This window comes from Corvus brachyrhynchos, unplaced genomic scaffold (genome assembly GCF_000691975.1).
Source record: "Corvus brachyrhynchos isolate BGI_N302 unplaced genomic scaffold, ASM69197v1 scaffold80, whole genome shotgun sequence".
Classification (NCBI taxonomy): domain Eukaryota; kingdom Metazoa; phylum Chordata; class Aves; order Passeriformes; family Corvidae; genus Corvus; species Corvus brachyrhynchos.
The window spans coordinates 3,702,029-3,712,953 of NW_008236769.1; positions in this window are offsets into that span (position 1 = coordinate 3,702,029).

Below are 10,925 nucleotides of genomic sequence, written 5' to 3' on the forward strand. Positions count from 1 at the left end.
TGCCTTTGTGTGACCAATACTAATATTCTCTTTTTTCTGGCTGATCTTAGAATTTTAATTTAAAATACAAGCAGGAGAACAACAGGTAGACAAAAACCTGCTGGCCCAACAGTTCATGAACCAGCAGAGAATCGTAATTAGAATAAATATTACATAATGTGATCCTCAAAATATCATCCTGGTGAGCTTAGTACACCTTCTCTGTTTCTGTCACAACGCAAAGAGATAGCAACACAACAGTAATATGCGTATAACGGTTTAACAAAACAGCAATGTGATTATACTTTGCTTCACATACTTAATGCTAATTACAAAAGATTTTCATGAAATTTACTCATGAGGTATCATAAGATTTAGGGAATAACCCCTATTTTTGAAGTAGGTTACAGTCTCAGTACCAGAAATTTATTTGAATTACAGGATACTTATATAGAGACATGTTAATGTAGTATGTAATCCTTGATAACCCTGAAATCAACTGAAATTGAACATTCATCCATGTTGCTTTGAAAACATGAATATTGCACTAAAAGTATGGATACTATCTTTTTTTAGCAGGGCATTAGTAACTGCATTAAGTACAAAAACCTCATTTTATTCTAGAAATTATAATATATGAAAACGCTGGGAAGGTAAGCAAATGGGGGCTTTGAAGTCATAAACAAAGAAAAGTTATAAAACTTCCATGGGAAAATAAACGAATATTTACTCTAGGGTATTGCTCAAACCTGCATTATTTTTACAGGCCAGAAGGCAACTGTAATATTTTAAAGCTCTTGTTGCAGTAGCGGGACACGCTTTTGCTTTCATAGCCTCCTTTCTCAGGTGGTTGCCACATGTTTGGCTTCTGTGCAAAGGTATATTATTTCATGACTTACCTTTCTGGTACACAGTTTGATTGAGAATGGGGAGATTTCTTTTAGAATTGGAATGTTTAGCCATTCTGCAGAATAAATATAAACCAGCACAGCAGAGGCTAAACTGCGGATTAGAGAAGAGAGAGGAAATGATTGAAGAATGAATCCAAATATAGATTCTGGCCACTGGTCAGAGAAGCCTGGAAGCATAGAAGCAGCGACCCATTTGAATTGAGGGACTGTCTCCATATTACTTATAGAGTAATAGAATGATTTGGGTTGGACCTTAAAAACCATCAAGTTGTGAACCTCCTGTCATGGGTTCTTTTCTAGAAGGGAATTTTTAATTGTAATAATGTCTGTTAAAAAAATCAGAAACTCATACGAATGATGTACAAGACCCTGTAATGGCTATCCAAAAAACCTTCAGAACCAGCCTTAGGACTCCAAAAGTCCTTAAGTTCTCCTTTCCATTACTAGTAAATATTAGAGACAAAATAGCAACCTACCCTCCACACACCAAATATGTCTTCTAAATTAATTTCATGGAAATCTTCCCTGATGTCTAAAAATTTTCACTCAGCTTATTTATTCATTTTGCTCTTTTGGGACTTCTCTGGGACCACAAGCAAGTCAGGGCAGAAAAACACTGTAAGAGGCTGATTTTATGGTATTTACCATCTGACCAGAAAGAATTATAGAAATCTCCCAGAGGTGTTTACAATCATGAGGGTTGCATAGCAAGAGCACTTAGGAGTTCTTTCACTGAAACAGCTCATTTGCCAACCTTTTTAAGTTTCACCCTCAAAAGAACTGAAATTACCTCAATTCAAAACAAAAACACCAGTGCAAAAATAAATGCCTAGTGCTGTATGGTAATATCATGATGTGAGACAGTCTTTAGTTTCAGTGGGTGAGCATGTAGTGGCTGGGGTAATATTTTCTTCAGTAACATAAGTGCAGCTCCTAACTGCTGTTTCTAGCCCTGTACTTTCAGTACTTTTCTTGTTTCAGCCACACCTAACTCGAACTCAATATATTAAAATTATGAAAATTTTCTGTGTTGCTCTTTTCTTCTGCATTTCCTAACCAGGATGCTGTTTTATTTAAATAATTTTTACTGTGCCATCCAGAGAGAAGGAATCAAAAATGTGAGAGAAGACTGAGAATATGCACCATGTTCTCTTTTGGGTTTGACTCTTGCTGCTACGCCAGCTTTCTTTGATGGCTTCACCACTGAGGACTGTGAGCCACACACGTGCAGAGGTCAGTTGTGCTAACCTCCATGGGACAGATTTTATCTGGTATGGCAGTTCAGACTCCAAAGCAGCTGCTAGTTCATGTCATCAGCACATCTGGCTCCATATATCCTGAATTTTCCTTTTAACAGTGTAGCTGGCTGGATGTATGTGAAAGACTAAGCATGGGGTCATCTGCTCAGGAGGTATTAGCCATATCCTTCAGAGCCTTACTGAGAGTCTCAGAAACAGTTTCCCTATTTTCTTGTCCCAGAGACAGGACTTATGCCTGCCTGGTATGCAGTTTTTCATCCAGGGCAAAATCCTGTCTTCACAGCTAGCAATTAGCATTTTCTTAATGATGTCCATAAAGGCAGAAATTTTTTCTTAGATGCAATCTAGGGAGCTGAGAAACACTGAGAAAATTAACCTGGTGGCCAATGTAAGCATACTACTTCTGTGAAGAAATATGTAATATTATTTTATGAATCTTGTAATTAATATAATGATATTATATATAATATAAAATTTACATATAATTTAATATCTTATAATTATATTGGTTATATAATATATTCTTAATTAATTTTTATCCACGCTTTTCTGACAATATTGTCATCTGTAGCTGCCAGGATAATCTTCTTGCAGATTATTTTCTGCCTTCCCCATTAACAATTTTCTTCCATTGAATATTTCCAGGAAGATATAGTCATTCTTTTTAGAATTAGTTGTAATATGTAAAGAGAGTAGCAGTCTCTTTTTGTACAGTCCCATTTTAACTCCCTATGTGGATTTACATCTTCATCCTTCAAATATGCTTGAACAAGTAGTTTCTTATGCTCATTTAAATGCACAGTTTTATTGATTTGCAAAAGGTGCTCATGTAGGATATATTTTTGAGTAATTATTTATGAAAGTAGGGCCATAGGACCTATTACAAACAGCCGGAAAAGAAAACTTAAAATCAAAACTCGTTATCAGCATTTCTTTCTTCAAAAATGCCAAAAGTAAACAGATAAAATTATTACTTATCACCTTGTTAAATAAGACAGAATTCTGCATTATGCTGTTCTCACTGTAGCTCAACAAAGAATTTTAAATAATTATATTCATGATGAAATATTTCACTAAGCTAAGGCCTAGATGAATAATACATATTTCACAGATATAGTGGAAGGTTAGGTCTTTGAGGTCAGCTTGAACCCTTGACTTTGGAATTTAATACAAAAAGTTTACTTACAAGACTTAGTAGAGTGTGTTAAGTATTCAAAGGGGTACTTCTTTATACAGTTTATTATAAATTCACTTCTCTGTGTATTGTATTCACTAGAGATTCATGTTCTACTCATAAACCCTGTAATAAATTTTTTATTTCTGATTTCAAATGCTGCAATAATTTTTCTAATAATAAATGTTATCCCAAAGGGACTGTGAATATGCTGATTACAAAAAGCATCTCATGGGAGCTTCCATAACAATGAGATGAAACCCTCTGGCTTCTCACAACAAAGTGAGGAGAATCTCTCTTTAATATCTGTGTCTACTGGACATTTTTCACACAACATAGTGACTTTTTTATCTTCATGAAAGAGCGTTTTTCTATTATATACAGAAAAATTCAACTTGCTATGTGTATGGCTTAGTAGCAGATAATATATTAATGAATTACACAACGTGGGTGCTCATTGTTTTGAAATACAGTGTGACATTATTTCTAAATATTCTTCCTTCAACTCCCCTCTCAAATAGGGAATCTTGAATAATGAAAACATAATTCTAGATAAAATTTTAAGTCAATGTCGCACTGATATATCACCTCAGATCTTTTGACCAAAATTTACCTTCTTATATATTTCGGATCTGTATTACCCAACAAGACTGAGCTGCACTGCTAAATTTGGCTTGGAAATAGATATCCACAGGTTGGATTTCACTTCAAGCTCTGTTGATGGATCCCTTTTTTTCTCCTGTGGGTGGAAATATATTTATATGTATTTATATATACTCTAATATATTTATATGTACTCTAATAGCAGGGCCAATATGAGTAATATATATATATACCACAGGATATATAGAGTATCTATTAGAGTATCCGTCTTCCTCATAATCGTCAACTCATTTATCCTCACAGTCCTGAAAAGAGATTTTATTGTCCAAAGAAATACAGCAAAAAGAAAGAAAATAATTAATCTAAGGCCACGGTAGCGACCCTTCAATACAGGGGAGAGACACGGCATCTAATTGCTCTCATGTATTACTGAAGACTGCCCTTACCATTACATGGTTTTGGCATTCTTCCTTTGCTTTCTGTATCCCAACCTTAAAATAGCTACTGAAGTTTTTCATTCCTTATTTTGCCTTTCTTCATCTCAATTACACACTCCATCTGGCAATCTGCCCTGCCCCTGAAATCAGAACTCTTCTTGCCTCAGTGTGCATTTGGCTTAATCCTTCCCTATAACTAAAAGCACCTGCCATTCCCTTCCTGTGTTCTGGATAGTGTTTTTTTAATGTCTAAATACAGCCCTACTTTGTCCCAAAGTGTTCCTTGCTATTCACAAGATACCATTTCCTTCAAGACAGGTTGTAAGAGGACTCTGTTTAATAAAATCCATTATCAAAAATGTTTTTTTAGAAGAACGTTTAAGTTATTCTTCAGATATCAGGAGAAGGAAAGGAATGAAAAGCTCTTTTTTTTCTCAAAATCTTCAACCCCAAGCCATGTAACATTCAGCAGTGATCTGAGTGGCCAGAGACCCAACTAGGCGTGTTCTTGTCATTGTGCTGATCAGTGTCACAGCAGTTTCATGACCATGTGCATTGGTGCAATACAGGCCAAGGTGTGTTGCTCTTGGCATGGGCAGGTGAGATGACAACCCAGAGGAGAGAACAGCATGAAAAACAGCACCAACAAATCTTTGAAAACTGATTATGAAAGGCAAGTTTTCAACCCACTTGATAGAGAGTGTGTTTTATTGAGTAGATGAGTAGTTAAACCTGCAGCAGTGAGAGGGAGGTTACTTCTGGTTTAACCCAGATCTGCTGCAGCCAGAATCATATCTCTGGCTATGCCCTGCATGCACAGGGAATAACACCTATGAGTCTCTAAACACTGAAACACAAAAATGCTCCCAGCATTTTGGAATTTCAGCCTTAATTTTATTCCTATCAATGTGAAAACTACATTTATCTAAAAGTTGTTGTTTTAGGATCAGAGCCTCCTTTCCCATGATGCTCCTGTATTATACAGTCTGAAGCTGTGTATGTTCTGTCTTGGAATAGTTTCATATGCTTTGATAAGTCATTGAGATGATGAAGATGAAGAAAAAATGCCTCTGGCAAGTAATGAAGGAACTCTCACGGTCAGAATATATCTTAGGTAAAACCACAATCACTGTTGACTGGAATTTAAATAGACAAAAAGGCTGAATTAGGCAAAAACTTAACAAACATATGCAAAATGTGATGCCATACTTTCAAGTCTACTAAAAAATTATTTATGTTCTCACTCAGATATAAGAATTCAGAATATATTATGAATATATTGATGATAATATATTTTGACAATATTTTCCTGAAAGGAGCATAAAGACGTGAAGGGACTCTGGACCTCTATGTCATTACTTTACATAGAAATTCTTATTTAGTTAAATAGCATTGTAGGATGAGATGCTAGTATATAGAAATGCCAGAAACATTGTTTATTTAAAGCGGTTTGTACTTCCTTCAATAACAATCATGAGATATTGCTGTAGCAAACACATAACAATTTTATGGTTCTAGACTTCAAAAATATCCTCAAGTTATCTTCAGCTAGTTAATCCTCTGAGTCTATTGATTAAATTTATTTATATTGCATAGATCCATTGAGATTCAACTATCTCTTCTCTGTGTTTGGAAAAGAGTTGATGGAAGAACCCAAAAAAATTATTTAAAATATTTGAAAATGTGATATTTTACAGATCATAAGTAATTTAACAGAAGTAGTGGGTTTTTATTATAACCTGGACTACAGATATTTATTTTCCTGCATGATAGACTTAATTCTTACCAATCAGGAATATTGGAAGGGCAATTATAAGCATTTAATAAAATTATTTTTTTCTTAGACTCTTACATATAGCAGCAGTGTCATACAGCAGCAGTTTATGAAAACATGGTAAAAGGGTAAATAGTTTTCCCAATAAAATGCAGTCTGTGCTAAATCCAAATGGGTAGATATGAATCTTAAGAGGACATACATCTCCTTGTTGATTTCTCCTCTTTGAAGAACTGTACGTGTATTCATTTTAACACAAACCAGACTTCACCCTTAACAAAAGTAGGTTCCTAATCCTTCCTTCCTTTGTTTTTTCTTTCTTTCTCTCTTTCTCTTTCTTTCTTTCTCTTTCTCTCTTTTTCTCTCCTTTCTTTCTTTCTTTCTTTCTTTCTTTCTTTCTTTCTTTCTCTCTTTCACTAATGGCATAGTTACTTAAACATAAAGTGGAATTAGAATTCTAAAGGAAACAGTCAAAATATCCTATATTATTTTTTTCCCATAGTCATGTAGCTAGAAGGATTTAATATAGTTGATATTAGTCAACTATTTTATTTTATCACTTCTGAAAGGTTTTCGTAAACTTTGTATCTCAAACTGAGCTTCCAAGTACAACCAAATCAAGGTAAAATTTAACTTTAACCCAAGAAATAAGAAAAATAAATGTATTGATTGAGGTATTTGGGTAATATTGCTATTAATCACAAATCATAACTGAATATGTAACCATATGCACAAATTATTTGAAATTGCAGACACTTTATCAAGTCTTTGTATAGTTGGCATCTGTGGGTAGTTTCTTACAGATCCCATTATTCTATTGGAAATTTTATAAAGTTTCTAATTTATTCGTATACTCATATATATGTATACACATCAGTTTGATTCTCCAGTCTAGTGCAACAATGAAAGTTTTCACACTGCCATCATTACTGGACTTGCTGAACTAATGCCTAGGTTTGTTACAATAGAGTTCTTTGGTGGGTGGGTATGTATGTACATATCCACCAAATATATGTGCTACTTTATATTATGCAAGTACTAAAGAAACAACCAAATTGTGAAAATCAACTAGGTGGTTAAAAGCATGAAGTGAAGAAAACTGAAATGGGAATTATTTATAATAAGGGAAAGCAAATTTTCAATGACCTTATACACAGTTATCTTTTTTCATTATCTCAATTTAGTAAGTTGGTAATATAACAGAGATCATGAGCTTAAATGGAATATGTGTTGCTTGACATGATTTGTTCATTTTTTACAGTCAATTTATAAGTAGAGAATTAAAGAAACCAGACGGGATAGTATTAGTTAGCCTGTGGGCTGATTAAGGAACATTAGCTGCCTAAGGCATCAGACACAGAGGAATTCTTCTAACACATTTCCATATATTTTAAATCTACCAAGTGATTAGATGAAATATACAAGCCTAAAGTACCTGTCTCCAAGAACAACCATCCAGACTATTTGTGTACAAGACAGACAAGCTGATTTGTGGTTGCTACATTGTTAGGTAGGAGGGAAGTGGGATAAACAGTGGAGAGGAGTCACGAGTGAGGCATCCAGTGACAAGAGTACTCCCTGAACATGTCACTAGCTCTTGAATCCAACACATCCTAAACATGAGTGAAATCCAGAACAGAATATAATACTAGAAAAAGGGAATGCTGATTCAATTATGGCACCCTAAGCCTCTCAGGATCAGTCCCATGAACCATCAGCAGACTCTGTTTTGATTCCAGCTGTAGACCCCTCCCTCCTTTGCCTTGAACAGGAGCTCATCACACCCTGGTGAGAGCCAGTTACACCTACCCAGGAAAAGCTTTTTCAGAATACCTTCTGCTATTTTATTTTTCTCTCATCTTTACACAATACTTTCCAGATTCTCCCGTTAAGTCCTGCTGAATAAACTGCTCTCATGTTTATGCTCCAGTAACCCTGGTGGAGACCTTCACAATAATTTCAACATGCAATTCCTTTTTTCTGACAATTTTTGAACATACACAAAAAGAGAACACATTCCATAAATCTAATAAAGCTGCATGGTTAAGAGCAGCCATCCTTGCCATGCCTGTGAAGTTAAATGCAGCACACTATAATTCCCTGATTGTGCCTGTACAATTACTCAGAGACCAACAAAAATGTGAATGAGACAAAAGATGATTGTGTGTCTGAGCAAAATTGAGGCTTACAGGTCATTTGGGATTTCAGCAACCAACCTCAGTGCAGTACAGCTTGCTGGAAGACAACAGACACTGGTAGGCTGACACTAGGCAGTGAACATTGAAGAAAATATTTCACAGATGTTTCTTCTAATCGGATTTATAACAACACTTTCATGATATTTTAAAACTTTTATTTTGAAAGATGCTTATACTTTTGATTTTTTTTTTAATTTGCACAGAAAAAAATGTGCCCAGAAAGCTTCATGACTTATCTGCAGGAAGTTTCAGGCTAGTAATGTCCAAATTTGTCTATTTAGAGATATTCTACATAAGAAGGAAAAGTTATAACACATGAAAAAAAAAAAAAAACCCAACGCACAAACCAGCAGATTATAAAACAAGATCAAACACACAGTTTAGGAAAGCAATTTGTGACCAAGTAACAATGAAATGTCTACTGAACTGATAAAGAAATATGGATTGGTCTGAGAGAGCAGAGTAGGAATCCAGACATTAAATATCGATGATATAGGTTACTGTGGTGGGGAAGAGTCTTCATGTCAATCCAACTGTCATATCTGACAAGCCAGACTCTTGCTTTTTGAACAAATCAATTGAAGTTCAACTCCAAATAGATACTTTCTGGAGAAGCAAAGTGGTCTTTTGGATTTGAAGTTGTCCAGCCCCTAAGGGCCATAAGCGAATTGGGCCATACATTTAGTAGTTGGACTTAAAAAATGATGTTTCAGTACCATGTTCAGACTCATCAAGAGCCTCAAAACACTTCTTAAACTGGTGTCTACATTTCAAGAGATTAAATTTCTCTGCTAAAAAGCCCAAAAGGCCTCATGCCAGTGGCCTTGCATCTTTCCATCAGCTAATATTTCTTACATGGCTAATTCTTGTCCTATGCTCTGTATGGAGCAGGATTCGCACTCCCAGCTGTTTCTGCTGGGGAAAAAGACAACTGAAGGCAAGAGATTGATAAACCAAATCACAGTCTTGCTTTATTGTCTACATAAAGATTTAAGCTTACTGTTTTTCTGTTCCCATGTCTGGAGATTTCACTAAAGGACTTTTGAACTTGCTTGATAAACATTGGGGTATTTATTCTAATAGTATGTGAGCTTATAATTTTTATGAATAATTCTCACCACTGCAAACTTCAGGACAACTTTGATTTGACTGTCTGCACTTTTCAAAGGTGTTTAATTCTCCAAATAATATAAAGGCCCAGTCATGGATTTAATTTTCTACCCTTTTGAAAGCTGCATTTGTATGTTTGGGGTTTTTTTCACAAATAGCCCGTTTTTAAGCAGCACCTCTCAGCTTGATAAGAGTGCAGAAAGTAAACTTACATGAATTGACCTACAGGGCATTAACTAGGCTCAGAGTATTTTAGTAAACATGAAATCCCTTTAACTTAGTTTGGCCTAAGCAAAACAGTTCAGCATAGACCGACCTATCCAGGGGCATGTGAGAGATGCATTCAGGACTACAGAGCTCTTCTTTCCATTTCCTTTGCCTTTCTGCCTTAGTTGATAGCACTTGCAAGATATGCTAATGTCATCATTACACAGCCCCTGACTCTGCCTTCAGGGAAGAAAAAACACAAGCTAGAGTGAAAGATTTGTCTCTGAAAGGCCATTTGAAAGGTCACCTGAGAGTAACAAACAGAACTTCACTGTGTTTTCTGGCTTGGAGAATTTGCAAACTTATGGAAGGACCATGGAGATGTACAGCAGTGTATTGCTGAGCCGTAGCATTTCCATTACAAAACACAGAGGGCTCTAGGAAGTTAAAATTCAAGGTCTGAATAGAAGTCGGCCAAAGCTGTAAGAGAAGAGCAAGGAAAGCAAAAGGCAGCTGGAGCTGGGCTGGCTTCCAAGGTCAAAGCAGTAGAGATTGATAATTATAAAGAAGACCTTATCATATCCTTGCATTTATCTGAGGATTTAGTTATAGGATATCAATTAATTATTTATTGTGTATGAAGCCTACATTTTAAAAAATGCCTGGGAAGCATTGGGTTATTCACTGTGATTATTCATTACCCATCAGGCAGCTTCCCAGGTTATGATGACTCTTCAGCATTCTCCCAAACACCAGATGTACTCCTAAAAGGCAAGATGTCAGTAACATTGACAAAATGCCCTGCACAGAAGTTGTCAGCACTGGGCAGCAGGGATCCATCCTACAGTGCAACATGCCCATGCCTGGGAGCCAGCTACCTGCCCTCTCGTTAGCACAAGGGCACTTGCTAGTGCTGTCAACAGTAATGAACATGACAGGGGATTGCCCGTGGGACACACGCCACTGACAAGGTGCCCTTCCCTACCAAACGGTTTGCAACCACTGGGTGATCGAATGAATGTGGTAGGGGCAACCTCTGACTTCAGGCTGCCTAGAGCTGTTCTTCTTGTTCCTGTCTTGGAGCATCGTGGGTGGGGGGGGTCTCAAGACATTGCCTTGCATATGCTGTACCTTCTTACAAATGCAGCACTAGCACTAAAACATTAATTAACTATCTCTCAGTAGTGATTAATGACAGGCTCTGTCACAGTAACTCAGTGTGTTCTATTCATTTCGTAGGCACATCATCTCCTTATATCTTCATTTGACATTT